We start from the raw sequence: 16,076 nt of genomic DNA on the forward strand, positions 1-16,076 counted from the left end.
CTGCTCTGGGCCCAAGACCAATTCTGAGGGTTTCATACTCCCTGGAGAGCTCACCTGGAAGCCACCTGCAGCCCAGAGGCTCATGACACTGCTACCTGTGGGGTTGCTATGCTTTCCACCCCTCAGCCTCTCGCTGGGTGAAGCTGGGCAGATATATCTGAGCTTTGCACTCAGAGAATGAGGGTTTCGGTTGCAGACCTGTGTGTGTCCCTGACCATACTCTGCTTGGTATGGACATTATAGCCCATGTGGGAGTTCACCAGTCCTGCTCCCAGTCCTGTGGTCCCACGCTCTGTGCAGAGAGGTTCCAGGGCACACTTTCCTCCACCTGCTTGGTTTCCCCTGAGCCCAGGGTGCCCTCAGCTCTTGGAGCCCAAGTGGCAAAACTCAGGGTTTCTCTCATACAGCAAAAGCAATCCCAGGGGAGAAAGAGGCTTTTGACTCCTGGGGTCAGGGGTGCGTGTGTTCTAAAAGCCAAGGCTCTGAGGTCAGAGGCAAGCAGGGCTAGTTCAGAAGGACCTCACCCTTGGTTTAATGCTCTGCTGTCACTGTCCTGAAATTCTTAGTAATTTTATTTTTCAATTCATATTTTGCAAGTGAAGTCCAAAGGACAGGGAATGCACGTAAGCAGAGATGAGTGAACACAGGAGACCCCAGCAACATGCGTGTCAGCCTCTCTGAGCTGCTTCACGTGCACAAGGCATTCGAGGTGCCCCGTGAACACAGAATTCCAGGGGACCCACGATGCACAGGAATCCAGTGAGACCCAACCTGAGCACGAGATAAGCGTGTTATGCCTGTGACACTGAAAACCCCAAGAGGCCACACTTTCCAATCAAATCAGAGCTTGCTTCCAATGCAGAAATAAGGCAATGATGTTCTGAGAAACACAGACAGTCAAGGACGTCAACTATATATATCCTTTCTTACTCATGTTACTTCTCTGGATTAGCCGACCACCTATGCTGAGGATGATCTGGTGATTCCACATACAAGTTAAATGCTCTTATGTGTATTTTAAACTGGTATTGCACAATTTAAAGACCAGTAAAATTAACGCTGATTAAATTTTTTAATTTAATGACATTAAGTAGCAAATAAAAACAGCAAGACTCTAGAGAGAGACACAGGAAGGAAAGAAAACGCTTTATGTTTTAGCTCCTTTAATGGTATTTTCCCCCCTTGCTTTTTGAACAGGGGGTCCCTCGTTTTCATCTTGCACAAGGCTTTGCAGTTTGTGCAGCCGCCTCTGCAGGGAGCGCTGGGGTCAGAATCTTGCTCGGCACCGCGGCAACCTCGGGTAACTCTCTTTACCGGTTGGAGTCGCAGTTTCCCATCTGGACAACGGGGGCAATACTTCACAGTTGTTGAGGATTAAGGTAAGTAACAGGGCAGCTAAACCTTCTTGGCCTCTTAGACCAAGCAAGGCCCTGTGCTAAGTGCTTTACTGTTTGATCTCATTTGTTCCTCACAACAGCCCTATTTGTGGGAGTCATTGGCCACTGTGTTGGATTTCTCTGATATTTTTGGCCTGGCAGCCATTCACGCTTTCTTCTGGTACTGCGCCCAGCTCTGTTCTGAGAACAATCTCTGTCCTACTCTATGCAGGTTGGCGGGGTTGCCTCGCATCCTCTCTTAGCCAAACGGTGGCCATGTGACCCTGAAAGGCCAGTCAGGCTCTGTCCCACAGGACTGGGATTCTTGAGGGGGCCTGATTCATCCCCATGGCGGATGCAACCTGGGTTTGGGTCTGGCTTCCGGGATCCCTGGAGTAACTCTGGGGCCTGATGTTTCTGAGCCCCCCTTTCTGCAGCAGTCCCCCTCCTCTGTGAGCTGCCTACACCCAGCCCCTCAGTCCCCCTTTGTTTAAGTGAACAAGAGGGTGTTTCTGATGCCCACAACAAAAGGCCCCAACTGCTTCTCCTCACGTTTCAGGTGAGGAAACCAGGCCCAGAGAGGTAAAGTAATTTGCGCAATGCCCCACAGCAAGTGAGTAGCAGAGTCAGCATTTGAACTCAGGTAGTCTCAGGAGGCAGAGTCCTTACCCTCTTCTGCCCCTAGTGTAAGGTACCTGATACAGTATCACTGTAGGGGCCCGTGGGCCCCTAACAGAAGAGGCAGAAAGCGAGTGAGGCAGGATGCTCCAGGCCTGCGCTCAGCATGGGAAGCTGACCCAGCCTCCGGCATGGAAGGCCTTGGCTGAACCGTCTCTGTTAAATGTTAGAGGCTCAGGCCTCTCTTTCGACACCAGGAGCCCTGGAGGGAGGTAGAACCCCACCACCACCACCACTAGCCCACCCCAGGCTGGCCCTGTGGACCCTCGTGCTCCAATAGGAGGTCAGGCCCTGTGTGTCTCAGGAGAGCCAGTCCCGTGACTACCTTGGATGATGAAGGGTACTGTCGTCTGTCCTCCAGGCCTGCCTGGCTGGATGCAAATACCCCATAGCATCCCAGCAGGGCTAGACCGACTTCTGGCCTGACTGGCCTGACTGGCCTCGCCTCATTCCTGCACGAGGAAGTCTGACGGTTTGTCTGTAACACGGAATGGACCTGCATGTCTGCCCTCTGCCCCTCCACACACGCTCCTTTGTCTCCCTCCGCTCTCCTTGTTTTCATCGATGCAAATGCAGGGCTACATTCGGTCCAGAGACACTGCTGTGTAGGTCCCTTTTTCTCTACTGAGGAAAAACTAAAGTTTTAAGGAAAAGTGAGCCTAAAGAGGGTAATGTGATATCAACATACAGGCGAGATGGTCCTGAAATGGTATCATTTTTGTTATTGTTAAATGTCACATGTGTGTTTATTCAAGGAACCCTTTCATTACTTTATCTGGTCCTCCTAAAAAATCCCACAGCCAGTGAAGCCAGTGACAGTCTCACTGGGACATGAGGCCACTGAGATGCAGAGAGGGGGACTTTGGAACACAGCAAGATCTAAGGGAAACCCAGCTCTTTGCTGTACCGCCTGGGCCCCATCTCAGGGTCTACCACTTGGCTCCAGGTGAAGCGTCTGACCAGGCCCCTCCCTATGTGGCTCCAAAAGAACCCATGGGCCACGCGCTTCTTAATTCCCACGTGCTGGCGGCTGTGGATGAGACCCTTCTGTCTGTAGGACCCTCACGGACACTCTTTTTGGGGCAACTTGAAAGTAACCATTGCATTTGGAAAGCAAACCTTGGGCACAGATTAAGGTCTAAATCATGACTTAATTCTTTCCCAGATGTCAGAGAGCAATGAAGATAAGGCAGTGTTGGTAAAATGAAGCCCAAGCAACTATTCTAGGTCAGAAGAACAGGGCCAAGTCCATATGCTTGTTTGAGATTTTAAGGCCCCTGGTGTTCTTGGGAAGAACCGTGTGATGAAGAGGCTGGAGGATGAGCTCCAGGAGAGCAGGCCCCTTGCTGGTTTGTTGTTGCTATCTGCCACAGGGAGAGCAGTGCCTGGTACATAGCAGGTGCCCAGTGAATATCTGTGGGGTGAATGAATGACCTCCTCTAGTTTTAAGTGAGGTGAAGAAGCTGTCCCAGTGTTGGAGAAGGGATCTGAACTGGGAGCTCCTCTGGTCATTCTCTGAGAGCGCGCTGAAGGGGGTGGGCCTCCTAGGCAGAGAATCCCAGTCTCAGTCTTGCTGAGGGGAACGCAATTAACTAAACTAATAACGAGCAGGGCTCGGACTCACATCCAGGACTGACTGATCGCAGCTGAGTTCTCTTTCTCCCGCTGACCCACACCAATGACCCTGGGAGGCCTGGAGAGCTTCACATGGTGACAGCACTGAACCCTCTTTTACTGCAAGGCTGCGTGTCATGGCAACTGTGTGATCTGAGGTGGCCTCTGTACCAAGCAGAGGAGCAGAAACCATAGGATCACAGTTCTGGAAAGGAGTGAGGACGAGTGTGTGTGGGGGGGGGCGGGGAGGGTGGGTTATGTATCGTCTGGATTCCCAAGGCAGATGGAAGTGAAATGTCCATCAGTTCGTTAACTCATAAATATACAGCCCACAAGTGCATACAGAGGACTTAAAATTCAGTAAATATGAAAATAGAAATCATGTAATATTCATCTTTCTACTCTCAGTGGCTAATACAATTTCCAGCACATGGTAGTTTCTTAATATACATTAGTTGGTTGAATTGATTGGGCTTTTCACGTGTCTCAGGTTGATTAGTATTAGGGCCCATAAGAAAGAATAGTCCAATATTGACTATGCAGCAAAATAACGATAATCTTACCACACTTTTAGTTTGCACAGTGCCGTTGGGTACTTTCTCTTATTTATTTTGACCTCAAGGGATAGGCAGATATCAATCCCATGTTAACAGACAAAAAAATAAAGCTAAAGCAAACAACTTAGATGATTTGGCCAAGGACCTCAGAGCTTCTAACAGTTAAGAGGTGGAACCAGAACGAGACCCTGGCCTCATTAGTCCTTCCAGCCCTCACACTTGGCCCCCACTCTCCTCTCTCCATTTGCACTTGGGCAGGCAGACCTCTGTACCCCCAAAACAAGAAAGTTTTGAACAGACCGAAAAGAGGCCTCCTTTTTGTATCTTCACGGCACACACCACACCTGCACCCCCAGCTCACCTCTAGAGACACATGGGAGCTACTTTGAAAGACAGCACCAGGAAGACAGGCTTCACACAGAGAAGGATTAGACCCGAGGGACGTGTCATTTCTTCTTCTTCTTCTTTTTTTTTTTTTTTTTTTTAATCAAGAAGCAGTTTGTGGTATAAGCACAGCGTATTCTGCAGTGCTGACAAACCCTGCCTCTCAAAGGCCTTCCTAGCAGAAGGTGGCTCGCAGACCTCAGGGGACATGTAGGTGGGGAGGAAACCTGCAGCTGCTAATCCGCTGTGCTGTGAGAATGTGAACTGGTGACTCTAGAGGGTGGGATGAGCACGGCGCGCGCGCTCTCAGCTTATTCCCCGCCCCCCCGCGCCGCGCCGCGCCGCGCCCTCGCCCTCGCCCCACCCCGGGCGGCTAAAGTTACGGGACACTTTGATTGCTCTCCCTCCTGTGACGGACCGGCCGCCACCGCTCCCAGGTATGTGTGAGCCATGCATTCGACATTCGGTGTGCGGCGTTAAATATCTTTCTAAAATAAGCTCTCTCAGATTTTACGTGCAAAGCAGCTGGGAAGAGCAGGCCGGCCCAGCCGTCTTCCCAGCTCGGAGACGCAAAGCCTTCCTCTCAATGGCGTGAAACCCGTTCCCAGGTGTAAAAGGCCTCCTTCCGTCACACCTCCCCGAGGGAGGGGAGGTTCCTGGCTTGGATACTTCCAACTGACGAGATTGTGTCCGGGTTACTGCCCCTCCCCCCGGCCTCGCTGCCCACCATGGAAAGCACAGGTTCCAATCATTACAAGGTTTTGTAAAATGACCTCATTTTCCTGTGAGTCCGCCAAGTCTTGTGCATGTCAAAGAATTATGGGGCCAAGAATCATTTTAGTCGTTATGATGCACTGTCAAAAAGTGGGAATTTTTGCAAAGAAAAAAGAAGAGTGAGATGCAGAAGGAAGGTCTAGAGGAGGTATTGATGGAATCAGTACTGATATTTCTCTCTGCATTTTACACACCCACACAGAGCCAGACACCATGGCCCTCTCACTCATGTTTCTCCATCCCTTTATGTGTATTTCAGTCACAGCAATTATCCGAGGGCTGCTGCATGGCCCAGCCTTGGCACGCACCATCCCCAGGTCCGGCAGTCTAGGGACTGGAACCGGGGTTGTGCAGTGGACGACCTCCACAGCCGTTCCAGCAGCCTCAGTTTCATCTCGTTTGTCCTATCACCTGTTATCCTGCCCTGACCCTGCCCCCCATACCCCAAACTTACCCAGGACTGGGCCACTGAGCGCACAGGCTGTACAGTATGTCTTACTTTGGAGGTCCACAGCATGCCAAACAGCACCTCTACAGAGTAGATCCTTCCCAAGGCTGCCTCTGTATTTGCTGTAACTAAGGCTTTTGCCTGCATGTCCTCTGAGTTTTGCAGGGTCTTACTTAGCAGAGTTTGCAGCAGAAGTGTGGGTGCTGCTTGAAAGAAGGCCAGGTCCTGCTGACTTGAGCCAGAAGTGTTTCTCCCCGACCTACAAATCCCGATTTCCTGTCTCCCCCACCGTCTATTTGTCTGGCTTTCTCCACAAATAATGCTTTGATGCTTAAGCTCAGTGGAAGAAAATGGATGGTGAGATCTAAGAACCCTCTGGGAGACCAAGAGCCTAATCTAGAGGCCGCAGGGAGCGCTAGATTCCAGCGCACTTGCTTTTTATCTCATTGCTCTGGGGAAGGCCCACAGTATAAGTGAGTTGAGAGAGTGTGGAGAGAGGAAATCCATACACGTGATGTTACTTACTTGTTAAAGGTGATATTGACTTTAATATTAAGTACTGAAATAAATGCATGTATAATTCGGTGCTAAATTGCACGGTTCAAAGAAATTACAAAGGAACCTCTCAGGAGCGGAGGACTGGACTCGAGATGGAAGGTTTCCTTCCTTTATAGTTTGTGCTTGAGATAGGCAATAATATTTAAAGAATCCCCATTTTGGACTAGGCCCTAGACTAGACACTTTGAATATATTTTCTTATCCTGTCTTCATCACAACCCTAGAGGACAGGAAATTATCATCTCCATTTTATGGATAACAAAAACTGAGGTTCAGAACGATTCAGAATCTTGCGCAAGAGCACATAGCCAGTAGGTAAAGAAGCAGGAAATCAACCCCAGATGCTCTGGCTTGAGAACCCAAGCTCCTTCCACCCTGTAGTTCCCAAGTTATCCCCCTCCCCAGTGCACCTGAGGAGCAGCACCCAGGCCCGTGGAGAACCACCACCAACCTCATCACTGGGTCTGTGGGAGGGTGGGTTGATGATCCGTGGCTCAGAGTAGGGGGCAAGAGACCAATGCGTCTCCCTAGGGAGGCAGCCCCGCCCCTAGAGGATCTCAGCAAGCTGCCTCTTCAGGCTAACTGATAGGAAACAGCCATCTGGACTGAAGGAAGAGTGAAGCAGGATTCTCCATGGAGAGAGAGAGAGAACAGGGTGATGGAGGTCGAGAGGCAGGAGCACTGCTCCCAGGACCCATACCTGGGAGTCCCCCGGTGAGCCCGTTGTGGTCCCACCCTACCTGGGCCCTGGCCACCTCCCTTCCCTCAGCCTGGGCTCTGGCTGCCCAGGGGCCCAAATGCACTCACCTCCTGTCCAGGGTCTGCCCCCTGCCCCCTCTCCTCCAAGAGACACGGAGCAGGCGGGACCATGACAGGCTACCAGGTCCCGGCCCCACTGGCCACCCCAGACGCTTCCCTGTGCCTTTGGTTTCCCATTGCTCAGAGGTGTTCAGTTTCCCACCCTCTTTCCCTACTGCTGCCCCGGCCCCTGCCCTTTCAAGACATTGATGGCCAAAGCCAGGCCCTTCAGCTGTCCAAGGTGATTCATTCATTTTATTGTCTTCACCATTGCAGTCTTTATAGTATTATTTTCTGTTATTGCTGAGACCCCCCAGTACAGTTAGAAAACAGGTCTTATTACTCTTCAGACGCCTAGTGTCTTCAAGTTGAATGACTCCTTAGAGGTCATCCAGGCCCTTCATTTCCCCACGGAGGGAACTGAGCCCAGAGGAGGGGGTGACTTTCCAAGGGCAGCATGTTCATAACAGTTCAGGACCTGCGATGGGAAACTGTCAGAAATTATAATTTCTATAAAATTTCCATAAATTACTTAGCAGCTCTGTTCCTGTCCCTGACTTCTCTGTGGCGTCAGGTTTCGTGGGGCAATTAAAAGCATTCATCCTTGGCATTGGACAGAGAAGTGCTCGGTTCCCACCAGCTGTACCTCTTTATCCACTATAGGCAGCCCACCAACACTTGCAGGAGCGAGGCAAGAGCAGAAATGAAGGCCGCCCTGCTGTATGGCTCAATATTGAAGAGTTAAAAAATATATATATATTTAACAAACTGTTAAATGCAAGTTCTATCCTACACCTTGACAAACGTACCTTCATAACTACCTAGAAGGCTAGCTTTGATTTAGAATTCCCAGACTCCTTGGACTTCTGCTCTGATACTATGAGAAGACCCAGTCTCCAGCCTCCTCCCCTGTCCATGCCTGCCCCTTCCTTCTCTTCCCACTCTCTCCCCACCCCCAGCTCTGTCCTGCATCACCAGAGGCCTCACGTGCATGTGTGCAAACTAGCTCACACACCCCTGCTCACAGCACCCCCTCTGTCACCCTTGAGGCCTGGGAGTACACACATCAACATCCTGGCACCCCTTCAGGAGTATGGATCCAGGGAAGAGACCTCTGTGGGCCTTGAAAGAAGGCTTAGGACCCTCTGTCAGGGAATTCCTGGGTTCCAGGTACCTGGAGCATCATCTGGGGCACGGGGGCACACAGGCTCTGGGGAAGCACATCCCCTGCCCCTGGGACTCTTGACCTCTTGGAGAGCAACGTGGCGAGAGGAGGACCAGAGCGAAGCCCTCTGTAGCCCATTGGCCCAAGGGGAAGGGGACTAGCCATGTGATTTTAGGCAAGCCTTAATTTCCTTGCCCATAAAAATAGGAATAATATCCCTCAGGGGGAGGGATAGTTAGGGAATTTGGGATTTACATGTACACACTGCTATATTTAAAATGGATAAGCAGCGAGGACCTACTGTATAGCACAGGGAACTCTGCTAAATATTATGTAACAACCTAATTGGGAAAAGAATTTGAAAAAGAATAGATACATGCATATGTATAACTGAATCACTTTGCTGTATACCTGAAACTAACATAACATTGCTAATCAACTATACTCCAATATAAACTAAAAAGTTAACAAAAAGAGAATTAAGGAGTATTAGTAGATAAAAAAAATAATAATAAAGGCAATTAATAATAATAAATAGGACTCTACTTTGTAGAGTTGCTTTGGGGATCAAATGAGATAGTTTATGTAAAAGCCTGGCACAGAGTAGGTGCTCAGTAAACATTCATTTTCTTCTATGCCTCTGACCTTCCTAGCTCTTCCCTAGTCTTCCTTTCTCTCCATCACCCCTCCCATTCCACATCGCCACCCTCATCCCCTTTCCTTTCTCTCTCAAGCCCAAGTGGGACTGGGCTGGGCCCACCTGCCAACAGTGGCCCTGAGAAGGGGTCACTCCTTCCTCTCATCCTGGCTTCAGGACAGCTGTGATAGTCCTCTGTGAGTTCTTTCTCCATTTAGAAAATATTCCTGGGTTTTTCTGATTTTAAGGAAAGGGAGACGCTGTGGTTTACAAAGTGGGTGAGAACCCTCACATTACTCTCTGGCTTGCTAATGAGAAGTTTGAAAGAGTCCTTTGGGTCCCAACCAAAAACTCTTGGCTTTTCCTTGGCAGAAATGTGATTTCCTGTGAGATGTCAAAACATGCCATGAGCATACCTCACAGAGGTCTATTTTTCATTCTATCTGGTTTTGAGGTGAATGAAAGACACTTCCTTTGTGCTGCCCTCAGCAGAAATGCACGTCTGTGTAACTTGCTCTCTGCCTGCTGGGGCCTGAGGGTCTGTCGAGGGATTCAAGACACTGTCAAGTTCAGATCCCTTTTCAAAGCTCTCCTTTCCTCTGCAAACCCCTTTCAAGAAAAACCTCACCATCCCATCTTAGTTTCTTATGACTTAAGCCTGTCTTTACATTGTTGCTGCATAGATGGAGAAGCTGAACCTTAATTCCTAGTAACCAGAGCCTGTGCCAGCGGTCAGACCTTCCATCAGCCACCACCTCAGGGCTCACCTTGAGTCTTCGAGGTCGGGGTCTCTTAGAGAGAGACACTTGTCTTTGGTGTTATTGAAACTGTTCAAATCTTGCTTGTACCACTGCATCCAGTTATTGAGGAATAAAGTTTAACCTCCAGCCCCTCAAACATGTCTGCTCTTCAGTTTTACGTTGTTTAGGATCAGGGCAAGAGATCCAAGATTTCTCTGTCTCTGGAGGGAGTGGCCAGAAAATTAATAAAACACTTAAGTTTCTTTCCTTATATGAAGTGTTTTCTATGAGCTGGATTAATGCATGTTTTCCTCCAACTTTTACGCAGTTCTATATTCATCTCGTTTTCCCATCTCAGAATGAACTTGCCTTTGAGCTATAGGTGATAAACGCAATTCACCATCATTCCTATCTTGATTTCATTCATTTGGCAAATAGACAGTTGCGCACCTATTCTGTGTGAGACAGTATTAAGTACTGTGAGGGATGCAAAGATTTATGAACCATGGTCTCTGCTCAAGTTTTTTAAACCAATCTTGGCTTGGTTATTCTTTCTATTAAGGTGCTTTGTGTCTCTCCCATGTGTGTCTGAGTCAGTGACTCTTTCTTGGAAGCAGAACCAAGCCTATGCATTTCTCTGTACATTTGGATACGAAAGCATTTATATAACAGATACTGCATACCTGCCCCAAGTACCCAGCACCAAGGAGATACAGAAAAGTTCAAGTCGTGAGCTGCTCCCCAGTGATCCAGATGAACAGAGAAGACAATTATTTGGTGATATAAGACAGATGCCCAGATGTAAACAGATGCAAAATTTTATAGTTAGGTGATTTTCAAATTATGGGAGGCAAAAGTTAAATTTGACAATTATAGAATTTACTAAAACTTAGCATGTAAGTACCTGAAGACTCAGCAATTCCAGTCTTAAACATGAATCCAACAGAACTGTGTACATATATTCATCAAGGGCACCTGAAAGAATTTTTATGACAGCAATTCTTTGCAATAGCTCTGTACTAAGAACTACTCAAACGCCCTTGGTATTTGGTAGAAAGAATAAATTGTGGCATAATCAAATAATGGGATATGGTACAGCAATGAGAATGAACAGTCTATCTGAATATGCAAAAATATGGATGAACCTCACTAAAAAATGCTGAGCTAAAGCAAACAGAAGCAAAAAAAGAAAATTATTTTTCCATTTCTAGAAAGTACAAAAACAGACAAAAGTATTCTGTGTGCTTAAATGTCAGAATAGTACATTTTGGGGGATAGTGACTGGAAAGGAGCAGGAGAGGACTTCTGGGGCTGGAAATACTCTTTTTCTTGATATACGTGCTAGTTTTGTTGGTGTGATCAGTTTCTGATCCTTTATTTGTTCACTTTTCTGCCTACATATTATACTTCATTAAAAAGTTTCAAAGATTCACCAGTTTGAAAATAGCTAGAACTCTGAATCACAAGGCAAGAAGCCTGAGTCTTAGTCCTGATTCTGATTTTTGAGCATACCCTTAAGCAAATCATTCTCTGTGTGCCTTGGACTCTTCCTCAGTGGAATGGAGGTAAGGCTTTCTTCCTGTGCTCCCAGCTGGACGTTTTATTCTACGTGGAGAAAACCTAGCATACCAAGAGCGGCTGTGAGCTTCTGTATGTTATTTCACTGCGTGTTTAGGAGCCTGCTCTTGGTTAAAATTCATTTCACGGAATCTGGCCTTTTCAATGCAGACCTTGAGTTGGTCTTTGAATCATACCTTCTTTTCACTGTGTTTATTCTCTCCACCTCCTCAGTCTCACAGAACAATTCCTCAGTCTGAATGTCTACCCTGTGACATTATTTGGCCTCAAAAATGTCAAATGAACTATGGCATCCACTGGGAGTATATAATCTTATTTGGTTATGTTCTGGAACAATCCACACAAGTGCTAAATGTAGAGCCAGTGAGGGGGAATACTGAGAAGGACCCTCTTGCTGCTCTTAAGTTCAGTTCTGAGTCTTAGAAGTTGTGGTTTATTTGCGGCTGGCTGCGGTCTCCTCTTACGTCCCCTGGCCTTGCAGCACTGCCTGACCAGGGGCAGGGTGTCCAACTCCTGCCCTGGTCCTCCCCAGCAGCCCTGATCTCAGATGCTCCTGACCTGTATCTCCTCCGCTAACAGTCCCAACAGAAAGCACATGGTAAACTCCTTAACTTACCACACCCCGCTTTGAGTGAAGTTGTACCGCTTCACATACGTGTGAGAACTTTACAACAGAATGGCTCCATTTCTCCACTCCTGGCCTTTCCGCTACTGTCACACATTTTACTTCTACGTATTTCATAAATTCCACACTACATTGTTTTATTTTTTGTTGAGGTACAATTAGTATATGGCATTATATAAGTTTCAGGTGTGCAACATTATAATTTGACGTCTGTATGCTCTACAAAGTGATGAGCGCCAAAGGTCTAGTTCCCATCCATCACCATACAGTTGACCCCCTTCACCCATTTCACCCACCCCTCAACCCCCTTCCCCTCTGGTAACCACCAATCTGTTCTCTGTATCTATGAGTTAGTTTTTATTTTGTCTTCCTTGTTCATTTGTCTTGTATTTTTTAGATTCCACATATGAGTGAAATCATACACTGTTCATATTTTTGCCCCAAACAGTCAAATGTCACTTAAGGAGAATTAAATAATTTTAAAAATTATACTGTTTAGCCATGAGGTTAACATCTCTGGCGTTGTTCATTCCTTTGCTGAAGTCTGTATTTCCATCTTGTGTCATTTTCCTTTTGCCCAGAGAACTTTCTTTAACATTGCTTATACTGCAGTTCTGCTGTTGATGGATTCTTTCAGCTTTGTATGTCTGAAAAGGTTTTTATTTCACTTTTGGTTGTGGAAAATATTTTTGCTAGGTATAGAATTCTAGGTTGACAGGTTTCTTTTTTTTTAACTTCAATCCTTAAAAGATGTTGCTCCACTCTTTTCTCGCATTGTTTCCAAAGAAAAATAACTGCTGACCTTCTTATCTTTGTTCCTCCATACATAACTCATCTTCTTTCTCTGGTTGCTTTTAGAGTTTCTCTTTACATTGATTTTGAGTAATTTAACTGGGCAATGCCTTGGTGCAGCTTGATGCATGTTTCCTGTGCTTGGAGTTTGTTGCACTTCTTGGACGTGTGAGTTTATAGTTTTCATCAAATTTGGAACATTTTTGGCCATTATTTCTTCAAATAACTTTTTCTGTTGCCCAGCTTTCTCCCATTCTCCCTGAGAGACTCCTCTTTCACATATATTGGGCTGTTTGAAGTTGTCTTGTGGCTCACTGATGCTCTGTTCATTTATTTCCCACTATTTTTTCTGTCTTCTTTCTATTGGATAGTTTTGGATCATTTCTATTGCAAAGTCTTCAAGTTCATTAGTCTTCCTTCTGTGATATCTAATTTTTCGTTAATCCAATCTCAGACATAGTTTTCATCTCTAGAAGTTTGATTTGAGTCTTTTTTATATCTTTCATGTTACCTTTTAACATGTTCAGTCTTTTCTTTAGCTTCTTGAATATATAGAATAGAGTTATAATAATTGTTTTAGTGTCCTTCTCAGCTAACTTTAGTATCTGTGTCAGTTCTGGGTCAGTTTTTTTTTAAATTTATTTAATTAATTAATTTATTTTTGGCTGTATTGGGTCTTCATTGCTGCATGCGGGCTTTCTCTAGCTGTGGCGAGTGGGGGCCACTCTTGGTTGCAGCGCACGGGCCTCTCACCTTCGTGGCCTCCCCTGTTGCAGAGCACGGGCTCTAGGCTTGTGGGCTTCAGTAGTTGTAGCATGCGGGTTCAGTGGTTGTGGCGCACGGGCCCAGCTGCTCCATGGCATGTGGGATCTTCCTGGACCAGGGCTCGAACCCATGTCCCCTGCATTGGCAGGCGGATTCTTTACCACTGCACCACCACCAGGGAAGCCCGTTAAGTGTTTTTGTCCTCACTTTATTTTTATTGAAGCATAGTTTCTGGGCAATATTATATAAGTTACAGGTGTACAATATAGTGATTCACAGTTTTTAAAGAATGGCTCAGTTTGGGTTGATTGATTTATTACCTCAGTGTGGGTCTTATTTTCCCACTTCTTTGCATGCCTGACAATTTTTTTTTTTTTTATGTCAGACATTTTTGGGCACTGGATATTTTTGGATTCCTATAAACATTCTTGAGCTTTGTTCTGGGACATGATTCAGTAATTATACTTGGAAACGGCTTTCGGGTTTTGCTTTTATGATTTGTTAGGTGGATCTAGAGGACTCCACCTAGGGTTAATTATTCCCTACTACTGAGGCAAACAAAACCTTCCTGTGTATTCTACCATTGTCCTGTGAGTTATGAGTTTTTCCCTCTGGCTTGTGGGAACAAGCACTATTTTCAGTTCTGTGTGACCTCTGAGGATTGTTCCTTCTAATCCTTTAGGGTGGTTCTTTTTCCAACCTTGGGTAGTTTTTTCATATGAATGTGCTTTTCAGTACTTGGTTGACTGCTCTATAGATCTCTGGAGTTTTCTCTCTGTGCAGTTTTCACCTCTCTGGTACTCTGCCCTGTGAAACCTAGTCACCTTGGCCTCACCAAACTCCCAGCTCCATCTCCTCAATTCAGGGAGAGCACCAAGGCTCCACGTGGGTCCCCTCTCCCTGTGCTGGAGCCTAGAAACTCTCTCTGCCATAAGCTGGAGTAATTGTAGGCTCCCCTCATTTGTTTTCCAGCTCTCAGAGATCCCTGACCTTCCTTGCTTGTTGTCCAATGTCTTGAAAACCATTGTTTCATGTATTTTATCCAGTTTTTAGTTATTTTAAGTTGGTGAGTAAATTCAGTTCCTACTACTCCATCTTGGCTAGGACGGAAAGCATATGTAAACCCAGTTTACTGAAAGATGTTTATGACATCAAACACTTTTCCCATCATCTTATAGTGTTTGCAAGGCTAGTATCTTTCTTTTATTTTTTATTTTTTTTGCTGTACGCGGCCCTCTCACTGCTGTGGCCTCTCCCATTGCGGACACAGGCTCCGGACGCGCAGGCCCAGCAGCCATGGCTCACGGGCCCAGCCGCTCCGTGGCATGTGGGATCCTCCCGGACCGAGGCACAAACCCACGTTCCCTGCATCGGCAGGCGGACTCTCAACCACTGTGCCACCAGGAAAGCCCTAGGCTAGTATCTTTTAAACTTTTTGTTTTGAAATAATTTAAAAGTTACAAAATAGTTTCAAATATAAAGAATTCTAGTATATAACTTTACCCAGCTTCCCCTAATGTTACTATTTGTATTGGTTTTTGTTTTTGTTTTTGTTTTTTTTGCGGTACGCGGGCCTCTCACTGCTGTGGCCTCTCCCGTTGCGGAGCACAGGCTCCGGACACGCAGGCCCAGCGGCCATGGCTCACGGGCCCAGCCGCTCCGCGGCATATGGGATCCTCCTGGACCGGGGCACGAACCCGTATCCCCTGCATCAGCAGGCGGACTCTCAACCACTGCGCCACCAGGGAGGCCCTGTATTGGTATTTTTTTAAGTGAATTGTTTTTAAAAAGTAATGAATGCTAATGGTAAAAAAATTTATATATAAGGAACATATATTTAAAATGTTATATTTTATATATGAGAATATAAATAACAATAATCATATGTCATGAATATTCTTTCCATGTTGTACGTATTGGGGAGGGGAGGGGAACACTCTTCTTTTTGTATTTCTACCACAGCAAATAGAAGAGGGAACCTCCACTCTCCTCTCCCCAGAGAGTGTTGGAAGGAACACATCCTTCTGTTTTCTCTCTCCACACTCACCCACTCTTCTCAAGTGGGCAGAAGTGACTATCCTGGTGAGGCTCAACATTGGGCCCTATTTTGCTAGTGGGCAGAGTTAAAGCGTTAAAGGCCAGCTCCTGAGGGTGGGCTCACTTGACCTCTCCTTAGCTTCCTGTCTCCATGTGGTAAACTCAGCCAGGGCAAAGCCCAGTGTCTCCCTCTTTTATGCTCTTTTTTTTTTCTGCAGTAACTATGCATGTGAGACAGGCCAGTAGTCCATGATGCCAGCTGGGGAGCTGGACTCGGAGATAATTGTGTGGGTCCAGCTGTTCCTACAAACAAGTCCTTAGGTCTCCAACCAGGGGAAGAAGGAGGCTCTACTTTGGCATCAACTCTAAGTCCTGTTCTTCCAGCTGCTGATACAAGAGAGCCTTGGGGGGTTATTGGTGCTTCCCTGGTTAGAAATGAAGCTATTATTTTGATACCCATTTGCCTAGTGATTTTTCTATTGGCCAGAATCCTAAGGAAAGAGGGGGAAATGGTAAGATTTGTGTACCCAACCTCACACCCAAACCCCCA

At 46.6% G+C, this 16,076-nt stretch overlaps 1 long non-coding RNA gene across 4 annotated transcripts in view; it reads left to right on the forward strand.

Moving 5' to 3' along the window:
- Positions 1-16,076, forward strand: part of LOC309801917 — a 139,820-nt gene that overhangs the window by 13,708 nt on the left and 110,036 nt on the right. For 3 of the 4 annotated variants that reach the window (XR_014293684.1, XR_014293685.1, XR_014293686.1), the window contains exon 2: positions 1,198-1,379. This is a non-coding gene — a long non-coding RNA (uncharacterized lncRNA). Of the gene's footprint in view, positions 1-1,197; positions 1,380-4,968; positions 5,047-16,076 lie in introns of those variants that run through there. The other variant, XR_014293687.1, reaches the window with a different exon arrangement.

This window comes from Mesoplodon mirus (assembly GCF_964341445.2).
Source record: "Mesoplodon mirus genome assembly, chromosome: 4".
Taxonomy (NCBI): domain Eukaryota; kingdom Metazoa; phylum Chordata; class Mammalia; order Artiodactyla; family Ziphiidae; genus Mesoplodon; species Mesoplodon mirus.